This window comes from Sminthopsis crassicaudata, chromosome 3 (assembly GCF_048593235.1).
Source record: "Sminthopsis crassicaudata isolate SCR6 chromosome 3, ASM4859323v1, whole genome shotgun sequence".
Taxonomy (NCBI): Eukaryota; Metazoa; Chordata; class Mammalia; order Dasyuromorphia; family Dasyuridae; genus Sminthopsis; species Sminthopsis crassicaudata.
The window spans coordinates 501,312,411-501,332,506 of record NC_133619.1 but is presented as its reverse complement, the minus strand read 5'-3'; positions in this window follow the sequence as shown (position 1 = coordinate 501,332,506).

Genomic DNA, 20,096 nt, shown 5'->3' with positions numbered 1-20,096 from the left:
ATAATGTAAAATAGATCATTATATACACTTTAATAGTTTTTGAACAAACAAAATTAATGCTACCAAAATTTAGAGATAAGCAAATAAAAAAACTGGGACTAGGGATGGACTTGGCAATAAATAACTGAAAAATGCCTTATTTCTTAAATTTATAGAGAACCGAGTCAAATTGATAAAAATACAAGTCACTTCAATTCAAAAATGGTCAATGAATATAAGCAGGCAGTTTCCATACAAATCCAAACATTCTTTAGTCATATGGAAAAAATGTGCTAAAGCATTAAGGGTGAGGTACTACTACTTCACACCCATCAAAATGACTAATGTGATAAAAAAAAAAGTGAAATGTTGGATGTTGGATGGGATGTGGGAAAACTGGGACACTAATGCACAGTTAGTGGAGTTGGGAACTGATCCAACCAATTTTGGAGAGCAATTAGGAACTATGCCCAAAGAGATATGAAAATGTGAATATTCTTTGATACAGCAATGTCATTGCTAGCTCTATAATTCAAAGACATTCCCCCCATAAAGGGAAAAAGATCTATTTATACAAAAATATTTATAACAGCTCTTTTTTGTAGTAGCTAAGAGTTGGAAATCAAGGTAAAACCCAGCAAATGGGGAATGGCTAAACAAATTATGTGTAGTTTTGATGGAATATTTTTGTACTATGAGAAATGACAAGAAGCTTGATTTCAGAAAAAAACTGGAAAGATTTATATAAACTGAAATAAGTGAGAACTAGCAGAATGTTGTACATAGCAACAGCAATATTGTACAATGAAGAATTGTGACTGACTAAGCTATTCTCAGCAATACAATCATCTAAGACATTTCCAAAAGGATTCATGATGAAGCATGCTATCTACCTCCAGAGAAAGAAATGATATTGTCTGAATACAGACAAAAGCATATTCTTTCTCTTTCTTTGATTATTCTTTTTAGTTTCCTTCCTTCCTTCTTTCCTTCCTTTCTTTCTTCCTTCCTCTTTTCCTTCCTTCCTTCCTCTCTTCCTTCCTTTTTTCCTTCCTTCCTTCCTCTTCCTCTTTCTTTCTTTTTCCTTCCTTCCTTCTTTTTTTCCTTCCTTCCTTCCTTTTTTCCTTCCTTTCTTCCTTCCTTCTTTCCTTCCAAACATAACCTATATTGGATTGCTTACCATCTTGGAGGGAAGAGAGGAGGGAGAGGGAGGAATAGAATTTAAAACTTAAAATACAATAGAGTTGTCGAGCTTGTGATATGACAGCACTAGGTCTAGAATGGATTCTGTACATGGGCCCAAACATTTTAGTCAGACTGCTCTCAGGTCTTTCAAGACTTTGAATTTGGAAGAGATGAGATATCTTAACAGAAGAGAAGTCATGGAGCCTACATAGTATGAAGAAAAAAGTGTGACCAAGCCTGAGCCCATGCTTATTCTGTCAAACTAGACAGAGAACTTGGGACAGGCATGATGTTTTCCTACTTTCCAAAGGCCAGGAATAAGGGATTGAGACTTGAAGCAGGAAAGAAGCACTAAACAAACAAAAAGTTTGATAGGATGAGGCAACAAAGTCAACCAGAGAAGAGAGCATAGCATGCTGGAATCAATAGACTAAGAGCTGATGGGACAATTGTAGCCCAGGCCATTGAGCCTAACTTCATCTGGCTCTGTTGGAGCACTGCCTGAGGAAGTCCCCCTCACTTTACCTGTTCAAACAGTCATTTTAAATAAAATGGTTTGACCAATAGGATGGATAGAAGACCTTTAACCCTCCACCTTCCATTCATATTGTGGTCTACTGTACTTTGTTGTATTTTAATTTATTTAATTAATAGTATTTTATTTTTTTCCAATTACATGTAAAAATAATTTTCAATATTCATCTTTGTAAGATTTTGAGCTCCAAATTTTTCTCCTTTTTTCCCTTCCTGCCCCTCTCAGCAAGACAGCAAGCTGTCTGATATATTATACATGTACAATCATGTTAAATATATTTCCATATTAGTCATATTGTGAAATAAGACTCAGAATAAAAGGGAAAAAACCAAGAAAAAGGAAAAAAAGAGAAAATCATATGCTTTAATCTATATTTGGATTCCATAGTTTTTTCTCTGTATATACTCAGTATTTTCTATCATGGGTCTCTTGGAATTGTCTTGAATCATTGTATTGCTGAGAAGAGTTAAGTCTGTCACACTTAATCATCACATAGTATTGCCGTTACTGTGTACAAGGTTCTGCTCAGTTCGTTCAGCAGTGGTTCATGTAAGTCTTTCCAGATTTTTCTGAAATAAGTCTGCTCATCATTTCTTATAGAATAGTATTTCATTACATTCATATGCCATACTTTATTCAGCCATTTCCCAACAGATAGGCATCCCCTCAATTTTCAGTTCTTTGCCACCACAAAAAAAGCTTCTATAAACATTTTTGTGTATGTGGATTTTCCATTTTTTGTAATCTCTTTGGGATATAAAGCTAGTAGTGGTATTGCTGGATCAAAGTGTATGCATATTGCACTTTATTTTAATATCCCCTGCATTCCTTTCTTTTTTGAAATTTCTATTAAAATGCATAACAATTTTCAATTCTTATCCAAGCCTGTTAATGATAAGTTAAGAATTTGAGAGAGATAAGTTAACCAAAAAGGAGAGGAGAATTTTTCCTCTCTATTCTCAGGAAGAGATGAAGAATTGATATTTTCTATAATTTGCAATAATCCCTGAGATTTACCTATTTTAGGCTGTCATTATAGAGAGAAATTTGTTTATTAGCCAGATTATGTAAAGTTTTTCCTACCCTTTACTATAACCAGACAAACTTGATTCCCTGATCTTTTTCCTTGTGTCTTTAAAAAACAAATCTTGTCAGTTCCAGATCTACTCTTTAGGTTATGCTTACAATAATGGTTCATACATGCATATACACATCTACATGCATTACATAGCTATATATCTAGACTATATACATATGTGTTGTAGGTTATATATTTTATATGTACATTGTATGTGTATTGTATAATTATATATTGTTGTATATGCTATGCTATAGAAATATTTGTCACTATTGCAATGCATACTACATATTATTTAGCATGATGTATTTTGTATATGTTATATATCATACATGCAAACATCAATAACGTGACAAATAAAAGACCCTAAAAACAGAGTTTCTAGATAATTAATAATCAACTTACTAATTAGGCTAGTTTGTAATCGATAAATTGAGGGTCAGTGTTTTTTTGTGATAACCAAAGATCTCTAAGGAGACTCTGAGAACCTTAAATATTTTTCTAAAAAGGAATGTCCCTTAGAGGTAAAAATCAACCCTCATTGATGGACATTCCATGAAGTGGTTAGCTAAAAGTCTTCAGCTCTTCCTTCTGAGAATGAGGTACAATCATGCTGCTAAGGCAGCCTGCAACAATCTGAATAGGGGAATCCATCTCCATCCAGACTTCTCTGGCTGTTTTTTTATCTTTGTGAGCTGGTTCATCCTAAATTTTATTGAAGGAGAAGAAGGAAAAGGGCTCCTTTCCCTAGGGTAAAGACTTGTTAAGAATGAATTCTGTTTATACTCTAAAGTTAGGTTACTTAGTTGGTGAGGTACTGCTTGAGAGTAAAGGGCATGTTCCCTGAGATCTAGGAATCACCTCTTATCAATCAGTCTTATCCTTCAGAGACTGACTTAAACAAGCACTGGGCCTTACTGTGAAAACAGAAGGGGAAAAGCCTACATCACAAATTAATATGTTATTTACATAACAGTTTAGTAATTTCTTTCACATATATATAAAAAACATAATATAAACATAAATATATATAACCTATAAAACACATGAATATAGATTGAATTTATAACCTATAAAATAATAGTAATATGTAAAATGCATGTGCACTTTATACCATATACATAGCAAAAGATATATTACAAAAGCTCAAAAAAGTACATTAATATCATGCAAGAACAATATATTACTCATTAAATGTTATCACATTCATAAATCATTTATTGTGCATATTTAGTAAGCCATATACATGTATATTAAAAGCCATGTTATGCATGGCTTAATCATATCATACTTGTATATTATATTGATATTTTATGGAATATATAATCTGGCCTAATAAACTCATAAATTTGTTCATCTGATGATATGTCAGAATATTCTTTCTTTGTTCACCTTTCCACCCCCTACTATGTGAATTGTAAGGACAAACTCTTGATTATTCATGAATCTCACTATGGATCTCCTTTAGCTTTATAAGACTTTGTGAAATTATCAGCATTTCGTCATCAAATAGTGAAGAACTTACTATCTTCAGTATCTCAGTATCACAGACCCATATTAGATATGAGGAATCAACTATTTATTATTTGCATCAAGAAATGACCTAAAGGAATGTTGAAGAATCTTCTAGTTTATTGACAGGGAACTCCTTCCACCAATGCAGCTAATAACCTTTTTGTAATTTTATCAATGGACTTTGAAAATTGTTGTGGACAACAGAATTAATCACCTTGAAGTCCCTTTGGTTTTCAGACTAGGAATAGAGCTAGACCATACAGAGACATAAAACTGCATCACCACTCCCATCACCCATTCTTGAATTTAAGTCCTTAGCAAATTCATCATCCCCAAAGAAAACCAATTATATAGATTCACATAGAAAATATATATTTAGATATATGTAGACATATGCATACAATACATACAAGAGGAGCACAGCTAAAAGTTTTTAGGATACCTTAGTTCCATTCAACTCTTCAAAGTTTAGCTGCTTCAAGAAAGTTCTCTAGTAAAAGTCAGCTTATTTCAATAACACTGGAAGTAAATATCAATGTCTCTTTCTAAAAACTACCAATTCATATGAGCCAAAAGTTACCAGGTAGTTTGAATTCATGGAGAATCCCTATGTACATTAAAGTACATAGTCCAATTAATCCATCAAGCAAGAAGCATTTATTACATTTATTACACTTATTAGTGTAAAAAATTCTGACAACTGTTAAGATTACTAAATATAAATAAATAAAATAGCCCTAGACTTCAAAGAGCTTACATTCTAACTCTTCATATGTATGCATAAAAATAGATGAAAATATATAGAAAGCAAATTTAAGACATCATCAGCTAGAGTAATTAAAAAAAGTTTCATAGAGGTGGTCTGGAGACTAAACCCTGAGAAAGATTAAATATCTATAACTCCTCTTAATCATTTTGTTCTGTCCATTCCAATTTGAAGATTTTCTTCTTTCAATTGATTAAGAGTTGTGCCAAGTGCAGAGGTTAGGAGTATATAAGGAGTGTATAAGTTTATGGAGAGACAAAATTTAAACAGAGATGAAGAAATTCAAAGTACCCAGGAGGTTACGTAAAGTTATTTCAAAGGAAAGAGGGCATCAGGTTGGGGCTTCTTCAAAGCTATGCATTCACTTTCATAATTTGGATGAAGACCAAGTAAAATGACAAAGCAAAAAAGTTGTACATCTAAATAAAATATCAAATTAAAAAATAAAAATCAACATCTCTAAATAAAAATTTCATGGGAAGTATATCCCCTATTAACAATCTAATAGAACCCATTTTGGAAGCGATTCTTGAACTAAATTTAGACATGCTCAAGAAGAAAGGTCATTTTAAAATCTAGATAGAGGTGAAAATTTGTATGGAAATTACTGAAAAAGAAAATTACTGAAAATTACTTGGAAATTTGGAGCAGGGGGGTAGGAAGGAATGAAATTATTTCTTCACTCTTATCCAAAAAATAAAATCAAAGCATGGCAGTATTTGGAATTTTATTGGAGAGGGGTCAAGAAGGATGAGAATTGTGAAAAGGCTAATAGATCTGGCAATTAACAGATCAATAGTAATATTGGAGAGAGTTATTTAAGTTAAATGATGAGGTCAGAAGCCACGCTGTAGAAAGTTCTGAAGAGAGTGAGAGGAAAGGAAGTGAAAAAATGGATTATCGATGATTTGCTCAAGAAGTTTAACTCTGAAAGAAAGGAAAGATATGGGTAGGAGTATGCTGAATCCAGATTGAACCAAAATATGAAAGCCTATAATTAAACTTTCAGGATGAGCATTTACATTTCTGAAATCAACAAACACAAAATTATTTTGTGGGTTGTCTAAATTTAAGAAAGCAATGGAGAAAATATGAATTCAGATTAAACTTTTAAAAGTATGTTTTACATAATTTTTCACAGAGTTGGTTGTTAAATATTTATCAGCACACAGGGTGATAGCAAGGATATTCAGTACAAATAAGAATTTTTGAAGATAAAAATGATATGGCACATTTGTAAGTTTTAGATAAGTATACAACAGATCAAGCTAGATTTCTGATTAGTGAAAGTGGGGATGTTAGAAGAGGCAGTCTAATGGAGAAGACAATGGGATCAATTACTCATATAAAGGGCATTGCCTTAGAAACCAAAAGATTCCTCTTTAATGTGATACAGAGATGAATGAGGAGATCCTAGCAGAAGGCAATGAGTGATGTGAGATAAAAAAGAGGGGAAAAGTGGGATGCTCTGCTGCTATAGACATTTTGCATCATCATCAGGTATCTTTATTATTACAAAACCTACACCTAGTCTGCAACCTTCTAAAGGAAGAATTGCTCACAAGTTTACTATTTAATGTGAGTTTCTCTGGATCTGCACACTGCTCCCATTCCATGCTGTGCATCTCTCTGCCTGTGAAACTGATGACTTTTGGACTTTTGCAAGGAGCAGCTCATTAACCATTTCTGAATGGTTTCTGAACCTGCTATATCACACTATATATGGGCTTAATCCAATAAATGGTATTGGTGTTACTGGGGATTATATAGGGACAGAGAAAATTTAATGAGGAAAACTGAAACCTTATACATATCACAAAAAAAGATGCATATATAGCAATGATGAAGAATATTTCCATTATCCCCATGCCTCTCTAGAATCCATATTTTCTAGTAGTTTTTAAGGTCCCATTTCTTTTTTGTCCCTATAGTTATCCAAAGATTCTATGAAGTAATCACATATAGACAGTAGGATGATCAGCATTCACAATATCATACAGACTTAGTCCTAACTGAATTAGTCTTTTCTTTCAAATAGCTTGGCAACTTCTGCCTCTGCTGCCACTATTTTCTGATTTACCTTTAGGATATCAAGATAATTTAGAACTCTAAATTTATGTTGACTCTTCCTCTAAACAGATGGAATATCAAAATCTTTTTCAGATAAGATATGAGTTAGTAGATGACCCTATCTTTGAAGTCAACCCTGATGCCCCATTATGAAAGCAACACAGACGAAATTACATTGTTTCCCTTAGTTTCCTCTTACCTTTTTCCTGTTTTCCTGTTATATTTCCTCCCTCCCCAACTGGTTATTATTCTTAAACCTCCAAAATTAGTTAAACATAGTGAGAAATGGGAGAAGAAATGAAGAGATTACATGAGAAAAAGAAAAAAAAATGCAGAAGAAGAGAGAGGTGCTCATTTTTTATCTGTTCTTTTACTTAGAACTGAAGTTTGAGGAAGAAATAGGAGAAAACTGATTGTAAGCTCCTTAAAGCTCTATTCAGGATACTTCCCAATGTACCCTTGTTCCCCTTGTCCATTTAAACTTTGATTAATTCCTGGTTATTGAGCCAGAGAAACTCAACAATATATGATCAGAGGCAGGTATCTGGTTTAGGTAGATATTCAAGTACTGAGTACTTCCAATGTACTTCCCAATACCTTTAATTTTATAGGGCTCTGAGTTGTAAACTATAATTGGGGTGGGGCGTAGATGAGTGGATAGTGAACCAATATTAAATATTGCCAACCATCCTTTAGCAATCATAATCACATGGCATCTACCTTCTTTCTAAGAGTTCTTCATCAAAAAGATATTTTGGTGGCCTTAACAGGTTACTTCTTCTTTATACACAGAAAGAAATAAACAAATAGTTATGTATAAAATGAAATAAATAGGTATTGACTGATCATTTCCTGGGTGTCTAGTTCTAAATTATGACACAAAGAAATGTGTTCAAATTCTGGTTTTTCTACTGACTGTCTATATGACCAGGTTACAAAGGAATAGCTAACCCAAAACAGGTTTGGGAATAGCAAGGGATTGTTGGGAAATTTGCATTTGGCTAGAGATGCTGGACCTGGATGACATATTCAACAATCCTATGCTGTTTCTCCCACTTTGTGACCAATAAAAATAAACTGAAAGGAGTTCTTTGTAGATTCATGTAGTTAAATCACTCAGAAAAGATAAATCATTCTCTTTTGCAAGGGTGTGTTATTGGATGGAATGTAAGAACTAGGGGAGGCCAATAAAGATTGGCCACATCATCTTTTGTGAGGATCAACTCAGTTTGTGTATATCAAAGATGTTTATAAGAAACACAGTACAAGCATATAAAATTCACACATTAGCAATAAATTTGAATAAAATTGATTTTTATATTAATGTAACATAAAATATTCTATAAGATGCATCTTCTAAGAAAACATTGCACTAAAATTCTCTACTCCAAATTATATTGAAGATGTTTCAGATTTAGATTCCATAATCATCACAATAACAGCTGGGTCTTACAAACAGTTATATCTTATATTTTGAAATATTTAAAATTTCATTTCATACAGATATATACCCAATAACAGACAGATGACTAGGCTAAATATTCATTTACCCAATGACCACACATTTCATTTGGAAAATAGCAAGATCTTACATATTTGCATTGTGCTCATGGTTTTTATACTGACAACAAGTTCTGATCATAGAAATTTGCTATAAGGAAAAAGCAGGGACATTATTATAATAGCAGGACAAAGCATTCTTAGCTCTGTTTCACTTCAGGTATGAGATATAAACAGAGATCAAACAAACAGTAACAGTCAGACTCAGAAATAATTAGATGGAGAATATTCCTGTACAAAAGAACACAACTGGGAAACTGAACCAGAAGGATCCCATTTTAAGAAAAACTTAACGTTATCTCTCATCCTCTCCCTAGATGTATACTTCCAGTGATAAAAGCACGGGATCACCTTCTTCTGAGTATTTTCTCTGGAATGGTGGGCTTCTGAATTCATGATCCATCATCCATACCTGAATTCAAAGTTCAAAAAGCAAAAACAATTAGCTACAGTCCCAAAAGAGCTCAAATAAAGCTCAAATAGCAAGTCTTACCAATCAGAGATTTCAGATACATTCAGATCATGCAAATCCCCAGCAAGTCAAGTTCAATGCTTAGGTAATGTATAACCTAAACTACTTCAGGGCTGATATTCTTATTAGCTAAAACTGAAAAGCAGGATTTATGAAATGGGAAACAAATCCATTGACCAAAATAATTCATTTTAAAAATTATAGCTCTCAGGAGCTTTTGGTTTCCTCCCCCATTCCTTTAAATACACTTTTTTTTGCTTTAGAGAGAAAATAAGACAATTCTTAAGATTCAGAAGATAAGTGATATTTAAATTATTTTGGTGATACTTCATAACACTTCCTATTATGTAGCAGATAGTCCAAATCATTAAGTATAATTCATACAATTTTACAAATTGCACAACATATAATTTAGAAATAAACACATCACTTTAAATAAATTACATCTAATTAAAAATATACAATCATTTTTTAGCACCCACCAATTAAAAGTGATTTTAAAATTTAGGAATATCATATAATGTACAGTCAGATTTTCAATCCCAACACACCAATTTAAATTTAAATTTTTGGGAGAAACTCTTTCTCTTTTTGTGAACCAGGAAGGATGTGAAGAGTGCCAGTTTTATTTTAAAAATGCAGGTCTTCACTTTGAAATTTTTTTGACACAGTTAGCAGGTGGCAGTAAACTGCTTTCCTATTTTGCTTAAAATTTTGAAGGAAGGAAGCTGCTTGAGCTCTCCCAATTTCTCTTGAAAACCATATGAAACCAAGCCTCTAAACAGAGTCTAATGCAATGAAATCATCCTCCAGCTCAAAATAGATTGGAAAAACTTCAATAAAGGTGAATCTCACTGGGGTGAAAAGGGGTATTCAGCTCAGCTGAGAAAAAGTCTGGAAAAGCAAGTGAGAGGGTCTTAATCATAGCAGATCAGCAAATGAGACCCTCAGTCATGGTTTAGTAGTGGAACAAACAGTAAAGCAGCCTCTAATTCCAGCTCAGTATGCAAATTCTTGAAAATCACACAGTTTCCTGGAAAGAGTAAGCAAAACTACCCCCTGCCAATGCAAAGGGCCCTTGTGCTCAAAGCTTCACAGAAAGCTTATGATAGCACCCCTTTTTTCAAGAGCAGAAATTGATCATAAAAGTTTAGAAAAAAAGAGAAAATACCAAAAGAAAAGGAAAGAAAATGAGCAAGAAACAGAAAAGGACCATGACCATTGAAAGTTACTATAGCGACAGGGAAGACCAAAACACCAATTCAGAAGAGGACAAAACCTCCACAGAGAAAATCCCTAAAAGTGATATGAATTGTTCTCAAGCCCAAAGAGGTTTCTTGGAAGTCCTCATAAAAGACATTAAAAGGCAATAAGAGAGGTAGAAGCAAAGATGAGAAAAGAAAGGAGAGAGTCAACAGCTTGGAAAAGGAAAGCAATTCCTTGAAAAGTACAATTGGCCAAACAAAAAAAAAATCCACTGAAGAAAACAATATCTTGAAAAGTAAAATTTATTGAATGAAAAAAGAGATACAAAAACTAAGTGAAGAAAATTACACATTAAAAACTAGAATGGGGTAAATAGAACTAATGATTCTGAGACAGTAAGAATCAGTCAAACAAATTAAAATTATTAAAAAAGGGAAGAAAATGTAAAATACCTCATTGGAAAAACAGCCAACCTGGAAAATAAATTCAGGAGAGATAATTTTAAAATCATTGGTATACTGTAAGTGCAAAATGTTTGCGGCAGCCCTTTTCATAGTGGCTAGAAACTGGAAATTGAATACCTATCAATTGGCTGAGTAAATTACAGTATATGAATGATGTGGAATATTGTTGTTCTACAAGAAATGACCAGCAGGATGAATATAGAGAGGCTTGGAGAGACCTACATGAACCGATGCTAAGTAAAATGAGCAGAACCAGGAGAACATTATACACTTCAACAATATTATATGAGGATCAATTCTGATGGAAGTGGCTCTCTTCAGCAACAAGAGGATCCAAATCAGTTCCAGTTGATCAGTGATGAACAGAACCAGCTATACCTAGCAAAAGAACACTGGAAAATGAGTGTGGATCGCAACATAGCATTTGAACTCTTTCTGTTGTTGTTTGCTTACATTTTTGTTTTTCTTCCTAGATTATTTTTACATTTCTAAATCCGATTTTTCCTGTGCAACAAGATAAATATGAACACATATATTGTATTTAACATATATTTTAACATGCTTAACATGTATGGGACTTCCTGCCATCTAGGTGAGGGAATGGAGGGAAGGAGGGGAAAGGTTGGGACAGAAGTGTTTGCAAGGGTCAATGTTGAAAAATTACCCATACATATGTTCTGTCAATAAAAAGCTATAATAATAAAAAAATATTTACAAAAAAATCAGTGGTCTACCTGCAGGCCATCCCCCCCCAAAAGAGCCATCATTCTTCAAGGGATCATCAAGAAAAATTGCCCTGATATATTACAAACAGAGGGGGAAATATTGAAAGAATCCATCGATCACCTCTAGAAAGAGATCCCACAAAGAAACATTGTTGCAAAACTGCAGGACTATATTCTCAAGGAAAAAATACTACAAGCTGCCAGATAAAAGCAATTCAAGTCTCAAGGAGCAACAGTCAGGATTACCCAGGATTTGGCAGCATCTACATTAAAGGATCAGAGGACCTGGAACACCATGTTCCAGAAAGCAAAGAACCTGGGGTTACAACCAAGAATTAACTACCCATTAAGATTGAGCATAATCTTTCAGGAGAGGAGATGAATCTTCAATGAAGTAAGAGACTTTCAGCCATTCTAAGCTAAACAGAAAACTACAAATACAGGATTTAATAGATTTAATAGAAGCATAGTTTAAAGATTAAAATGTTCACATCCCTAGATAATAAACTAATATCTGTAACTCTTGATAACTGTATTCTTTATTGGGGCAGTTAAAGAGGGGCACCAGATGGATGGAGTGTTGGCTGTGAGTGGTCTCTGATGTGATGATATCAAAGAAAAATACATTATTAAGGGGCATAAAAATGATTGCACTTGGAGAAGAGGAAAGGGGATGTATAATGTGCCAAATTATGTCGCATGAAAAGGCACAAAAAATCTATTACAATTGAGGAAAAGAAGGGAGGGGAATGAGCATTGTCTAAAGCTTGATCTCATCAACTTTGGCTCAAAGAAGGAATAACTTAATCATTCAATTGGGTGTAGAAATGTATCTAACACTATAAAAAGGAGGAGAACTAGAAAAGAAAAGGGAGGATCTGGATAGAAACCCTTTGAGAAAGGGGGAAGAGAAGGGAGAAGAAAGGTAGAAGATGAAGCTGGTAGTGAGTGGGTGGAAATAAAACAAAATACTACTGAGAAGGGACAGGGTGGAAAAAGTATATACAGAGGATAAAGTAGAGAATGGAGAGAAATATAGAGCTGATAATCATGAATATGAATGGGAATGGGATGAACTCTCCTATTCATTCACTTCCCATAAAATGGAAATGAATAACAGAGCAGATTAAAAAACAAAATCCTACAATATGTTTACCAGAAACACATATTCATACAGAGTAAAGGTAAAAGGCTGGAGCAGAAATTATTATGTTTCAGCTGAAGCAAAAAAAGCAGGGGTAGCAATTCTGATCTCATAAAAAGCAAAAGAAGGAGTCCTGCCAAATTCTTTCTATAGCAAAAATATAGTACTGATACCTAAACCAGAAAAGGCCAAAATAGAGGGGGGGAAAATTCCAGACCAATCTCTCTAATGAATATTGATGCAAAAAGTTAAATAAAATATTAGCAAAGAAATTATAGCAATTTATCAGCAGGATTATACATTATGACCAGATGGGATTTATACCAGGAATGCAGGACTGGTTCAATATCAGGAAAACTATTTCCATAATTGACCATATCAATAACAAAATCCAACAGAAATCATATGATAATCTTAGTGGATGCAGAAAAAGTTTTTGATAAAATACAATACCAATTCTTATTAAAAAAACACTAGAAAGTATAAAGATAAAGGGATCCTTAAATTAATAAGCAGTATCTATCAAAAACTAACAACAAGCATTATTCGTAATGGAGAGAAGCTGGATGCATTCCCAATAAGAACAGGAGGGAAACAAGGATGCCCATTATCACCAATATTATTCAATATTGTTAGTTTTAGAAATAAGAAAAGAAAAAGAAATTAAAGTAATTAGAATAGGCAATAAAGAGATAAAAATATCATTCTTTGCAGATGATATGATGATATACTTGGAGAATTCTAGAAAATTATCCAGAAACCTATTGGAAACATTTAGCAGCTTTGGCAAAGTTGCAGGATATAAAATAAAACCATACAAATTATCAGCATTTCTATTATTACTGACAAATTCCATCAGCAAGAGATAGAAGGAAAAATTCCATTTAAAATAACTGTAGAAAAAATAAAATATTTGGGCATCTACTTGACAAGACAAACCCAGTTCTATATAAACACAATTTCAAAACATTTCTCACCCAAATAAAGTCAGATCTAAACAATTGGGAAAATATCAATGATCAAAGGTTGGCCAAGCTAATATAATAAAAATGACAACTCTACCTAAATCAGTCTACTTGTTCATTGCCATGCAGATAAAAGTGCCCAAAAATTATTTTATAGAACTAGAAAAAATAGAAGAACAAAAGGTCAAGAAGATCAAGGGAATTAATGAAAAAAAAATACAAAGGTTGGTGGCCTAGCAGTACCAAACTTAAAACTACATTATAAAGCAACACTCATGAAAAACATTGGGTATTGGCTGAGAAATAGAATGATGGACCTGTGAAATAGATTAGACATATATAAAAAAATAATCCATAACTATAGTAATATAATATCTGATAAACCCTCAAACTCCAGCTTCTAGGATAAGAATTCACAATTTCACAAAAATTTTTGGGAAAACTGGAAAATCATCTGTCACAAATTCAGCACAGACCTAGATCTCACACTTCATAGCAAAAAAAGGTCAAAATGGGTACATGATTTGGGCATAAAAAGTGATACCATAAGCAAATTAGGAGAGCAAGGTATAATTTATCTATCATTTTGAAAAAGGGAGGAATTTATGAACAAAGAAGAACTACAGAACATTATGAAAAGCAAAATTGACAACTGTGATTACATTAAATTAGAAAGATTTTACACAAATGAAACCAAGAGAAACAAGATTAAATAGGAAGTACAAAGTTGGGGAAAAAATTTTACAGCCAGTGTTTCTGATAAAGATATCATTTCTAAAATATAAAAAGAACTGTGCAAAAGTATAAGAATATAGGTCATTCATTCATTAATAAGTGATCAAAGGATATGAACACACAGTTTTCAGATGATGAAATTAAAGACATCTCTAGTCATATGAAAAAAATGCACTAAATCACTCTTGATGAGAGGAATGCAAATTAAAACAACTCTGAGGTACCACCTTACCTCTCAGATTGGCTAAGATGACAGGAAAAGATAATAATAAATGTTGCAGGGGATGTGGGAAAACTGGGAAACTAATATATTGTTGGTGAAGATGTGAACTGATCCAACTATTCTGGAGAGCAATTTGGAAGTATGCCAAAAAGGTTACAAAACTGTATATATCCTTTCACCCAGCAGTGCCACTACTAGCTCTGTATCCCAAGGAAATCATAAAGGAGGGAAATGGACCCACACATGTAATTTTTATTTGTAGCGGTTCTTTGTGTAGTAGCAAAGGAAAATGAGTAGATGTCCATCAATTGGAACTTGGTTCTTCTCAGTAATTCAATGATCCAAGGTCATCCCAATAAACTTTGGATAGAAAACGCCATCTGCATCCAGAAGGAGAACTGTGTAGATTGAATGTCAATCAACACATGCTATATTTACCTCTTTTTTCTGTCTTTTTTTCTCTCCCATGGTTTTTCCCTTGTATTCTGGTTTTTCTTTCTCAACATGATTCATAAAGAAATGTGTGTTTAAAAAGTTAGTATACATGTATAACCAGAAAAAAAAATTTTAAATAAAATTTAAAATGTTGAAAAAATTTTGAAGTTCTCTTTTCTTCTTCTCTTTTTTCTATATTTTATCGGTCCTGTTGTAATCAGAGAAGGAGGAAATACAGGAGAAAAGAAAAAATTCTTAAACACAGGAGTGAGGTACTAGCTCTCCAATGGTTGAATCAGTTTATAATTGTACCAACAAGTCATTAGTGTCTTTCGTTTCCCACATTCCCATCATTATCTTTTCCTGTCATCTTAGCCAATTTAAGAGGTATACAGTGGTATCTCAGAATGTCTTTTTTATTATATTTGCTTGATCTCCCATGAGCAATTGATATTTTCCCAGTTGATTAGATCTGATTTTATTTGTGTGGAAAGTGTTTTATAGTTGTGTTTGTTTGGTCCCTGACTTTGCCTTGGTAGATAAGACTCCTAAATATTTTATATTATCAACAGTTATTTTAAATGGAATTTGTCTTTGCATTTCTTGTTGCTGGACTTTGTTGGTAATATATAAAAATGCTGATGATTTATGTGAATTTATTTTGTATCCTGCAACTTTGCAAAAGTTGTGAATTGTTTCTAGTAGTTCTTTAGTTGATTTTCTAAGATTCTCTAAGTATATACCATCATATCATCCGCAAAAAGTGATAATTTGGTTTCCTCATTAACTCTCTAATTCCTTTAATCTACTTTTATTATTGCCAAAACTAACAGTTCTCATATAATTTTGAATAGTAATGGTGATAATGGGCAATCTTGTTTCACCCCTGATATTACTGAGAATGGTTCTAGTTTGTCCCCATTACATATGATACTTGCTGATGGTTTTAAATAGATGCTATTGATAATTTTAAGGAAAAGTCCATTTATTCTTATAAATAGTTTAGTCTTATAAATAGTCTAGTGTTTTTAACAGGAATAGGTGTTGGAAGTTATCAAATGTTTTTTCTCTCTATTGAGAAAATCATGATTTTTATTAATTTGGTTATTGATATAATCAAATTGTGCTAATAGTTTTCCTAATATTGAACCAGCTTTGTATCTCTGGTATAAATCTTATTTGGTCATAGTGTATTATCCTGGGGGTGACTTTCTGAATCTCTTTGCTAAGATTTTATTTAAGATTTTTGTATCAATATTCATTAGGGAAATTGGTCTATAATTTTCTTTCCCTGTTTTTACCCCACTTTGTCTAAGTATCAGCACCATATCTGTGTCATAAAAGGAATTTAGTAGGATTCCTTCTTTTCCAAATAAGGATTGTTTGATTTGATTTAGCAATTTTATCAATAATTCATCTTACTGACCTGAGTTTCCATGCTGACTATCCCCTTAGTCTGGGCAGATATAACTTACAGTCTCTCTCTCTTCTCTCCAGGGGAGAAAAGGGTTCCCCGGGTGCTAATTAATTAGTATGACAAAAATTCCTCAGTGAGGTAATGAAAGCATATGAGGTGAGAACCTGGGACAACACAAGATTACCAGAATCCCATAGACTATGCCAAACTTTTTCCTATGCCCCTCATGCAAAAACAAAATTTCCCAAATTTATGTTCTGCTACTTCAGAATCATAGCAGGTCTATTTTTGCATCACTCAAAGGTCCTGAATTGCAATCCATTTACAAAATCTGCAAGTAGCTCTTAATTCTGTGGAGTGGAATTGTCTAAAAGTGCATTTTCTTCTGTCAGCTTCTGTGAACTTCTGTCCATTCTCCCACTGCACTGGCTGCCTCCCAGACTGCTAGGGTATAACATCTAATTAGTATTCTGGGGTTTAAGGTAGAATAGCTCCTTATTCCTCCCTAGACGCACTACCTCCTGGAGAGTGGTTTGACTTGTTGGTAATAACATTCCTTCTCCTATCTTCTATCCAGGATTTTAATCTAGGAATTGATGGAGTTCTGGGTTCAACTCAACTGGACAAAATAGCCTCTTGATCAGAAAAGACTAGTAAAAGCCAAAATTTAGAGTATCCAGGAACCTTTCCATGGTTTTTTTGTGTTTTTTTTTGTTTTTTGTTTTTTGTTTTTTGTTTTTGTTTTTTTGCTGAGGCAATTGGGGTTAAGTGACTTCCCCAGGATCACACAGCTAGGAAGTGTGAAGTGTCTGAGGCCGAATTCGAATTCAGGTCCTCCGGGCTTCAGGGCCTGTGCTCTATCCACTATGCCATCTAGCTGCCCCCATTTCTATGTTTTTTTTAAGAGGTTTCCTATATAAACTTGTTTCTAAATACTTCTTAGATTCAAGCACTTCTTCCATGTCATGTCCTCTTGTTCTTTAGAGAACCCAAGATCATATAAAACAATGACTATCACTCATAAATGACTCTAGACAGTTGTCTTTAATTTCTAATAAACCTATACTCCAGATCTGCATACCTTTCTGCCAGTATTCTCAACTTGAGCTCTGGGGTATGATGATTATGAGTAGCTCTTGTGATGTAGGAATGAATTAAATCATTTTTCCTTAAATCAATTGAAACATCATAGTATTAACAAAAATTTTACTAAGAGGTTTAGGGAGAAAGGTAACATTGGTAAGATGCAAATTTAAGATGGTTAAATTGACATTTAGGAACAAATATGCTTCCATTCTACTCTTCATAAATGTTTCTTGACCACATATAGACTGATTCTGGATCCAAAGGGCAGTGACCAGGACTGAAGCCACTACGTAGACCTGTGAAGTAGGAGAAGGGAAGGGAATGAATTTGGGAAATGAGCAAAAAAGATGGCACAGACAGAGGTATCAGGGAAGATTTCCTTTTCTAGTGATTTTTTATTTTGACAGGCTTGTTACATTTGTTTTGTGAACAGCATAAAGTCCAAAATGTCTTCGAACTGATGGAGATTGCAGATATATCACAGTCTTCATCTCAGCCCAATTCAATATGTGAAAAGTACCAGGCTGGAAAAAGAGAAGGTACCAACCTTGAAAAGTTTGTTTCAATACAAAATACTAACTAGAGAGGGGGATTCAATATCAGCACCAGTTTCCTCATGCATATCTTAAGTAGGAATATTGCCCAAGGATATCTCCTGTAGAATCCCTTTTAGGTTCCAGCCTTTATTATCTGAGTTGGGAAGAGTGAGAACCCAAGTTTCCTATCCATGTAGTTTGGGACAGAAATGTAGATCTGATGTCAGGACACCTGAATTGAATAACTTTTTTTTTTTCCACATACTAGTCAAGCAACTTAGATAAGTAATTTTCTCTTTGAGTCTTAAATTCCTCACCTATGAAATGGGGTAATAATATTAGCACCACCCACCTTATAGCGTTTTATAAGTCATTATTACTGTTCTCTATCTCCAGAGGAACCAAATGATTTTAAGGCATTTCATTTCATTTCATTAAGGCATAAGAACCCCCTCCCGGTGGCTAAGCAGGTCAAATCATGAGCTTAGGAAGTTGATCTTACCTCTATTGTGCCTCTAGTAGTATATATGTGCTCTACAATAATTGTTTTTCAAAGGACAGATACCTTCACCTTCCAAGCAAGTATCATCCATAAATTTTAAGCAGACAAGGCAAACAAACTTTTTATCTTCTAACAAAGAGTGCTTCTCTGCCTCCCCATTTTGGAGACAATATAGATCATGTTATGTTGTATCCTTCTGTTCCACATCTTCTGCCATATAACCTCTCCCTCCCTCTAGTTGTTAATGGATTTAATCCCTCAAAGGGATCTGAATGTAGTTAGAGATGGGGAAGGAAGATGTGAGATCCCTAAGACAAAGAATGGATCTGAAGTTGGCTTATCACTCCAAAACTTATATCCCAGACCTGAGTTGAGGGAAAATGAGGGAGGCTCAGGGACAAGATCTACAACTTTCTATCCCAACACTCACCGGCCAAGAGGCAGAGCAGAAAGAATCCCCAAAACAACAGATTATCCATCATATTCATTGGCTGCTTGCTGGCAATTGAAACCATTAGTAAGTTACTGTTATAATGTCTGTAGGAGTTATTATTATGGACTTGCCTCTCAATGGCTTCCCTTTTATAACATTCTGAATGTCTTAAGAAATGGGAGGAGAGTGGGTGGGTCTAGAGAGACTCTTCTGTTCTTTCCAAACAACTGTTCTCTATACTTTTCTCCCATGTGAATCCTCAATGGTCTTCCCAAAAGTTTGGCACTTTGGAGATTTGATATCTCTGCCACTTGCCTTCTAGAACACTTGATTCTCCTGGATAATATATGAGGGAGGAAATGAGGAAATATTCAATTTATCAATCCATTGGCAAGTATTTAGTACTTCTTATTCAATTTTTGCATTTTTGCAAATTTTTAATTTAATTTTAAATTTAAAATTTTAAAAATGCAATTTTAAAATAAATTCTATGAGGGACAAAATAAGTATGACAGTCTCTGAATTCAATGAGTTTATAATCTAATTGAAGAAACAATAGTAATAATAAAAGCAATAAATATTTTAAGGATCCATTGAGCTACATAGACCTAGTTACACTGGCCTGTTGCTTTTCTTTATACAAGACATGCCATCACCTGACATTAAATTTTGACTGGTTGTCTCCCAAACTGAGAATGTTCTTCCTCATCTCTCCTTCCTGGCTTCATGGATTTTCTCCAAATTCTAGTTAAAATCATAATTTTCACTGGAAACTTCTCTCAATGCCTTTTAACTCTAGTGCCCTTCCCCTGCTGACTATCTCCTTGCCCTTCCCCTGCTGACTATCTCCTATTTTTCCTGTTATATCTTATTTGCATATAGTTGTTTACATAATGCTTACCCTATTAGTGTCTGCAATTCTTGATAGTAGGGATTGTCTTTTGCACATACTCTTTTTGTAGCTCCAGATTTTAACATAGTTCCTGGCACATAGTTGATGCTCAATGAAGTTTTTTTGACTGATTCAAAAATGATAAATAATGGCCAAGAAATGTTAAATCCAAA